The following is a 7,222-nucleotide window of genomic DNA, read 5'->3' on the forward strand; positions in this document are numbered from 1 at the left end:
CTTAATTATGGTACAAAATCCAATAACCCCGTCTTAATATTTAGTCAAACATCACGATTACTTCGGCTTAAATAAGCATAATAATAACTTAGTTACGAGACATTAATTTAAAAAGGAAGAACATAACTTACAGTGATTATTAATCGCGTAGCGTTACACGGACAGAGTTCCTACTTTAAAACCCGTAAAACATTTCTTACAATAACCCAATTATTATTAATCTTAAATTAAACTTAATATTATAAATATAAATATAAATTACATAAGAAAGAAAGAAGATTGGAAAAAGGTGTATCTAAATCATCGATTTAGATGGCCTTTTATAGGCAAATGATAAATTGAAATTTTCACTTATGACCCCTGAACTATGCTCAATTAACAACTTTTTATTATTTAATATTATTCTTATTATGAATTATTTAAATATTATATTATATTCTTGTGCATAGTTGACTTGTACTTTCAGCTCCGTTGCGTCGAGCGTTGAAAGTTGGTTCATGCCTCGGTTCCGGATTTTCGAACGCCTTTTCGTACAATTTAATATCGTGTACTTTGCGTTTTGTGACTTGTACTCTTGTCATTTTGAGACGTTCCTCATCAATAATTTGAACCTCTTGAATTGTATCTTGTACTTTTTAGCTTTTTGGACCTTTGTGTCTTCAAATCGTCATTTTCGCCTTTTGTCTTCGCACTTATTTAATATAAACGGATATCACTTGAAAATGGAACAATTGCAACTAAAATCTTGTCTTTCTTGGGGAATAATGCTATGAAATATATGTTCCTTTTTAGCCTTATCAATATCCCCACACTTGAGCGTTGCTTGTCCTCAAGCAATACAGTCTTGAAATAATATAATACATCACACGAATCACTTCTTTATTCTTCACACTTTGTACATCAGTGATTTTGATATGGCGGTATAAACAATGATAGTAACAATAGAACCATGGTTAAAGGTGGGTGTGTCATTCACAGTTGCCTCGGGTTTAGGTCAACGACACTTGCAATCAAATAGCCGATTTACTTTCGGTTTCCAAAGCAAAGTGCACATTTGAAAGGCGGTTTACAGTCCCACATGACTTATGAAAATTTAGATCCGTTAGGAAATTGGATCTTTATGAAAACTTTTGATCTTTTGAAAATTCAAGCTAAATTTTACCCTAGACAAGTTTTCTGATTTGATCCACCATCGGTGTTGCAAAATATATTTGTGGATCAATATTTTGGCTAAAACTTTTAGGTTCGTGTAATCCACTGCTATCCCTGTATCGGAAAGCACACATCCAGTTTACTTGTTCCGTATATTACCTTTCGGTAAACTACCGTCCGGTTGTAAAGGAAAGCGATGAACAAGAAACTGTTAAGGCAATGTCCCGTGACATGCAGATGATTATGGTCTTTTTAACGTGTCGGATGCTAGTACTATCCTTGGTAGGAGCAATAGTAAAGATCATCCTATAATTTTTCGATCTGGCACAAGGTCCTGTCTCCGACCATGCTATGCAACCACCGTTCTTACGGTTGACACCCGATTTGGTTCAGGTGACCTAATGAATTCTAGGTGAATTCCTAGGATTTTACGTTCAATGGTAATGAACGCATTGAAAATGGGTTTTCAGAAAACAAATCGGTTTTAATTTTGATCAAAATATTTTCTCGTTCAAGCTCGAGTTTAGACATCATCGAATTCCATGAGTTTGAATTCTCAATCTTTAAGGTCAATCTCAAGGATTGAGTAATATCAGTCTTAAAAGCTGATTTTTGATCTTTTAAGGAGATTATCCTTTCTGGGGATCTGATTCGGTAGTCTTATCAAGCTAATTTGCACGGTGCCCCCCCATTGTACGAGATAAATCCTTCTCATGGTTAGGATAAATCTGACCACTTGGCGACCCTGTTTGATGCTGAGGTCCGTGGATTTCCTGCTGATTTTAGAGATGACTTTTCTAGATTTTTCGTCAACCTACAGCTGGTCTGGACGACAACTTCATGACCTAAATCAAGAAGCGCGTGTCTTTTTCGGAAGACTTTACTTCCTTTTAATGATGGAATTGATTCATCGTGTAGATCCATCTTTCTTTAATAAATCGGGTAAAACAGTTAATTTAGTCCAAAACAAAAACACCTGCAATAACTTTACAGAAACATGTGATAGATAGTTTTTAATTGAATAACTTGGTACATTCTCCCCACACTTAGTTTCTTTCTTTGCCTTTTTATTCTCCTTTATTTCATTTTAAATGAATTCAAGCGTTTTAGGGTGTTTCTCAATTTATGTCCTTTCCAAGGTAACGATAATTTCGGCATTAACACCTAGTTTTCATCGTTCATAAATATGTGTAAACATGATTTTGACTTCATTTAGTTGAAAATTTTTCAAATTTTCACAAAATTTGGCAAATAAACCAAGTATAAACCCGAGAGAATTTATAACCCTTCCCCACACTTAAGATCATGCAATGCCCTCATTTGCATGAAATCAGACTATAATTATAAATTCATGAGGGTGATTAGTGTAGAAAAGTGATTAGAAATACCGAGTTCGCAATCATATTGTTGTTATTTCACATTTGATCTTTCGCGTCTTGTTGTCAAAATTAGTGCCTTTTGCTGAACTTAATGACAGTCTTTGAAAGTGCGCTGTTTTACCCTGTTTTGTATATAATAAAATACAAACATATATATATACATATTTTTGAAGTTTGGTATATAACCCCACGTTCAAAAAATTATAAAATATAATATTTTTTTTGGCATACTTTATATCAATAAAATTAAAAATAATGATAACAAAATTTGTCGCCCCGCCCTCGGGTAAAGCAATTTCGGCTCAACGACCTAGTCTTCAACTCACGACGAATTTTAAAAATCATATTTTTAACTTAATGAAATAAAGTAAATTTTTGATTTTAAAAACATAAATTAAAATGCATATTAATTTCATATAAAACCTAAAAAACAAAAAAAATTCAGAATGGAGGGAGAAAACTAGTTCTTTAGTGTCTGCTAGCGGAAAAGACCAATCGGATTCCATTCTCGGAACTACACGAGAATAGAACAACTAACTCTAGATAGCATTCTCTTTTTAAAACACTTGAATCTCCCCACACTTAGGTAGTTGTGGTGTCTTCATTGTCAATTTCTTTTGGTCCATAATCAACTTGCATATCTGTGACTTTTTCTTTAAGCCAGTGCCCGGCTTCTTCCGTAATATCCCAAAATTCAACTAGCTTCGCCTTTTCTTTAGGCGAAAGATTGGATACTAACCGGTTACATAACTTAAAGTTCCCCTTACTTTTAGCATCAATAACCCGTTTAAAAAGTTTCTTCATTGAACTGTTAATAACGGGGTCATTTAATTTCGTATCAACAATGGGGTTCCTTGTTATCAAGTTATCATTAGGTGTTACTTCATTTTCCCCACACTTAGGCATTTTATTATTGCTAAGCACTACCGTTGGAGTTGGTAAAACAATATGGTTCTTACCAATCGTTTTTGCTGGTTCAACAGTTTTGGTTGGTGGAGATTTAGACTTTCGAATCATAAAGGTGATCGATTTTTCATCACTACTAAGTGTCATTCTACCATTTCTTACATCAAATAACGCCCCGGTGGACGCTAAGAATGGTCGACCTAAAATTAGAGGAATGTTTGGGTCCTCTTATATGTCAATGACAATGAATTCGACTAGAAAGGTTAAATTACCTACTTGAATGGGTAGGTTGTTAGCAATTCCAACTGGGTGCTTAATGGTTTGATCAAGGAGTCGAACACTCATATCCGTTGGACTTAACTTACCTACACCTAATCTCTTATATAAGGAAAGAGGCATAACACTCACACTTGCACCTAAATCTGCCAGTGCATCATACATGACACAATCACTAAGTAGACAAGGAATAATAAATTCACCCGGATCACCTACCCTAGGTGGAGGTTTTGGTGGAACTGTATTCACCGGGTTTACTTCTACGGTTTTTGTTTCTTGTACTTCCTTATTCTTTTTCTTCTTCTTCTTTCCAGAGGTATCACAATCTTTATTACCTATCACTTGCTCATACTCAACTCCTTTTATTGGAAACGGGATGGGTGGTTTATATGGTTCCACCACTGGCTTTACATACTCGGGTGGTGGTGGTGTTGTAAATTCTTCATTGTTACTCTCATCTAAAACCTTCCCATCTTCTGGAGCTGGTTTTTCAGAATTTGTTGAAACCATATTAACATTTTCATTTCGAGAATTTACTTCAGTATTACTCGGTAGCTTTCCTTGTTCCCTCTCACTCATCATGCTAGCAAGAGTACCAACATGTTTTTCTAGATTCAAAATAGAAGCTTGTTGAGTTCTTAATGACTGATCAAACCTTTTGTTTGTTTGAGTTTGAGATGTAATAAATTGTGTTTGAGATTCAACTAGCTTTGCCATCATTTCTTCTAGATTTGGCTTTTTCTCTTCGGTTTGTTGTGGTGGTTTATACAAGCCATGTCTTTGTGGATTGAAAGTGTTGTTTTGAGTTGGTTGGTTATTCGAACCTTGTTGGTTATACGAGTTATTGTTGGTTCCATTTGGATTGTAAAGAATGTTTTGATTTCGATTGAAGTTTAGCCTTGGCGGTTGATAATTATTTTGATAATTACTTCCCGTCCTTTGGTTCATATAGGAAACATTCTCTCGTTGTTCCATCGTTGGTTCAATGTGACAATCTTTCAATAAGTGTGGTCCACCGCATTGCTCACAACTGATTCGTATTGCGTGAATATCTTTATTCATCTTTTCCATTCGTCTTTCGAAAGCATCTATTTTTGCGGAAACGGAATCAAAGTCATGGCTAGAATCGGCTCTAGCTGCTTTAGATGACCTAACGATATCTTTTTCTTGATGCCACTCATGTGAGTGGGAGGCTGTGCTATCAATGATCTTGTAAGCTTCAGTTGCAGTTTTCTTCATAATGGAACCACCAGCTATTATGTCGATGTCTTTTCTTGTAGCAACGTTGACACCTTGATAGAATATTTGTACTATATGATAAGTGTCTAAACCGTGTTGAGGACATCCTCTCAACATCCTTCCGAATCTTGTCCACGCCTCATATAATGTTTCATTTGGCTTTTGTGTGAACGTAACAATTTCTCCTTGAAGTCTCACGGCTTTAGATGCCGGAAAGAATTGTTTAAGAAATTTTTCAACTAAAACATCCCATGTATCAATCGCCCCTTCAGGTAACGATTCTAACCAATCTTTGGCTTCTCCCTTTAAAGTCCAGGGAAACAACATGAGATATATCTGTTCATCCTCCACTTCTCGGATTTTGAATAGTGTACAGATCCTATTAAAGGTACGAAGATGTTCGTTGGGATCTTCTTTTGGCGTACCACTATATTGGCACTGATTAGTTACCATATGTAGAATTTGTCCTTTGATTTCATAATCTGGAGCATTAACTTCTGGCTTAATAATGGCGTGACCTTGGCCCGTGCGTTTAGCTCTCATTCGATCTTCCATACTTAGAGGTTCCGTTACTACCATAATTGAATTCGTTGAATACGAATCACTAGAGGACTCTGATTTAACGGTTTGTGGTTCAGGATCTTGGAATTGTCCTTGAATATCCTCCAGTTTCTTAGTTGTGAAATCGGGTTCAAAAGATGGATTGTCGGAAATTTGAATTGGAGTATTTGTTCGACTGGATGATGATTCTAAAGAAAAATCAACGACGACAATATTTGCTAAATGTCTTGATCGAGTTACAGGTGGTGAACGTATGAAAGGTGGTGAACGTTTTGCTCGGTGCATTCACAGAATATCCTAGTAGTTATAAAAAAAATAAGAAAAACTTATATAAGTTGTCCAATTAATAGACTTTTCTGATTTTGCCCACGTTTCGAATAGCCAAAAGATGTAGCAGGTAGCCAGGACCCTTTAAATCGGAAGCCCACAACTAGCCACTAACAAATCCAACTATTACTACGAACCAGAAAAATGTCAACGTCTATTAACTTAACCGCTTAAATAATTTTTCTTTCCGTTTGAGAATTAGATAAGAAATAGAGAAAATTCTAAGTCCTAAAAACTAGAGCGTCGAGAAATAAGAAAGAAATAGATTGCGCGTCGAAAAATGTCGAAAAATAAAAGGTCGAAAAATAGGCGTCGAAAAATAAAAATAAGAAAGTAGCGCGAAAAACGGCGTCGCAAAATTCTAAATCACCTAAATCTTAGTCTAAGGAATAAGCACTTAAGGGATTTTACGGCAAACCTAAAAATTCTAGAAATAAAAATAACTATGCAAAACTAAACTTAATACTAAAAATTGTAACTATAGTCTAAAAATCTAAAGGTAATAAAACTTAAAAAAAAAAATTATTATTTATTATTTTTTAAAAAAAATTTTTTTTTTTAAATTTTTTTTTTTTTAAAAAAAATGAAATTTTTTTTTACAAATTTTTTTTTTTTAAAAAAAACGAATTTTTTTTCTTAAAAAAACATTTTTTTTTACAACTTTTTTTTTTTAAAAAAAACGATTTTTTTTACAAATTAATAATTTTTTTATAATTATTATTTTTTTTCAAAACTTTTTTTTTAATTCATTTACTATTCATGAATAGTAAATAAAAAGAAATTAATTAATTTACTATTCACATGAAAGCGACATGATAGAAATTATTAATTACAAGTTACATAATATACCCCTGAAGTATTTAATAAAAACGACTTTTTAAAATATTATTATATTATTATATTCTATTTCAATATTATTATATTATTATATTCTATTTCAATATTATTATATTATTATATTTTATTTCAATATTATTATAATTAAAAATATAGCGTTTTAGCGCTCCCCGGCAGCGGCGCCAAAAACTTGATGTGTGCAGCGGGGTGTACGAAATAGTATTAATTTTTACTACAAAATGCGACGAAATATTACACAAGTTTTATTTATTTATTTATCGAGTGGATATACCTAAACCTTGCTACAACACTTATAGGCAGTGTACCTAATCGTAGAGTAGTGTAGTTTTTAGTAAGTCCGGTTCGTTCCACAGGGAGCTGGTGAAGTTAACGCTATATTATTAAGTTTATTTGTAAAAATATATATATAAATAAGTAGTAGTAGTATTATTATAAAATGGGGGTTTTACCGTTTAATGACCGGTTTGTCGATTTTAAGCGTAAAAATAAATGACAAAAATTAAAGTGCGTAAAATAAATTGCGA

General features: G+C 33.5%; 1 non-coding gene across 1 annotated transcript; it reads left to right on the forward strand.

The window, feature by feature from the left end:
- Positions 1–5,040: 5,040 nt before the first annotated feature.
- LOC139850887 (small nucleolar RNA R71) lies at positions 5,041–5,147 on the forward strand. Its single transcript, XR_011760263.1, has one exon. It is a non-coding gene; the product is annotated as a small nucleolar RNA R71 (small nucleolar RNA).
- The last annotated feature ends 2,075 nt before the right edge of the window (positions 5,148–7,222 follow it).

This window comes from Rutidosis leptorrhynchoides, chromosome 5 (genome assembly GCF_046630445.1).
Source record: "Rutidosis leptorrhynchoides isolate AG116_Rl617_1_P2 chromosome 5, CSIRO_AGI_Rlap_v1, whole genome shotgun sequence".
Lineage (NCBI taxonomy): Eukaryota > Viridiplantae > Streptophyta > Magnoliopsida > Asterales > Asteraceae > Rutidosis > Rutidosis leptorrhynchoides.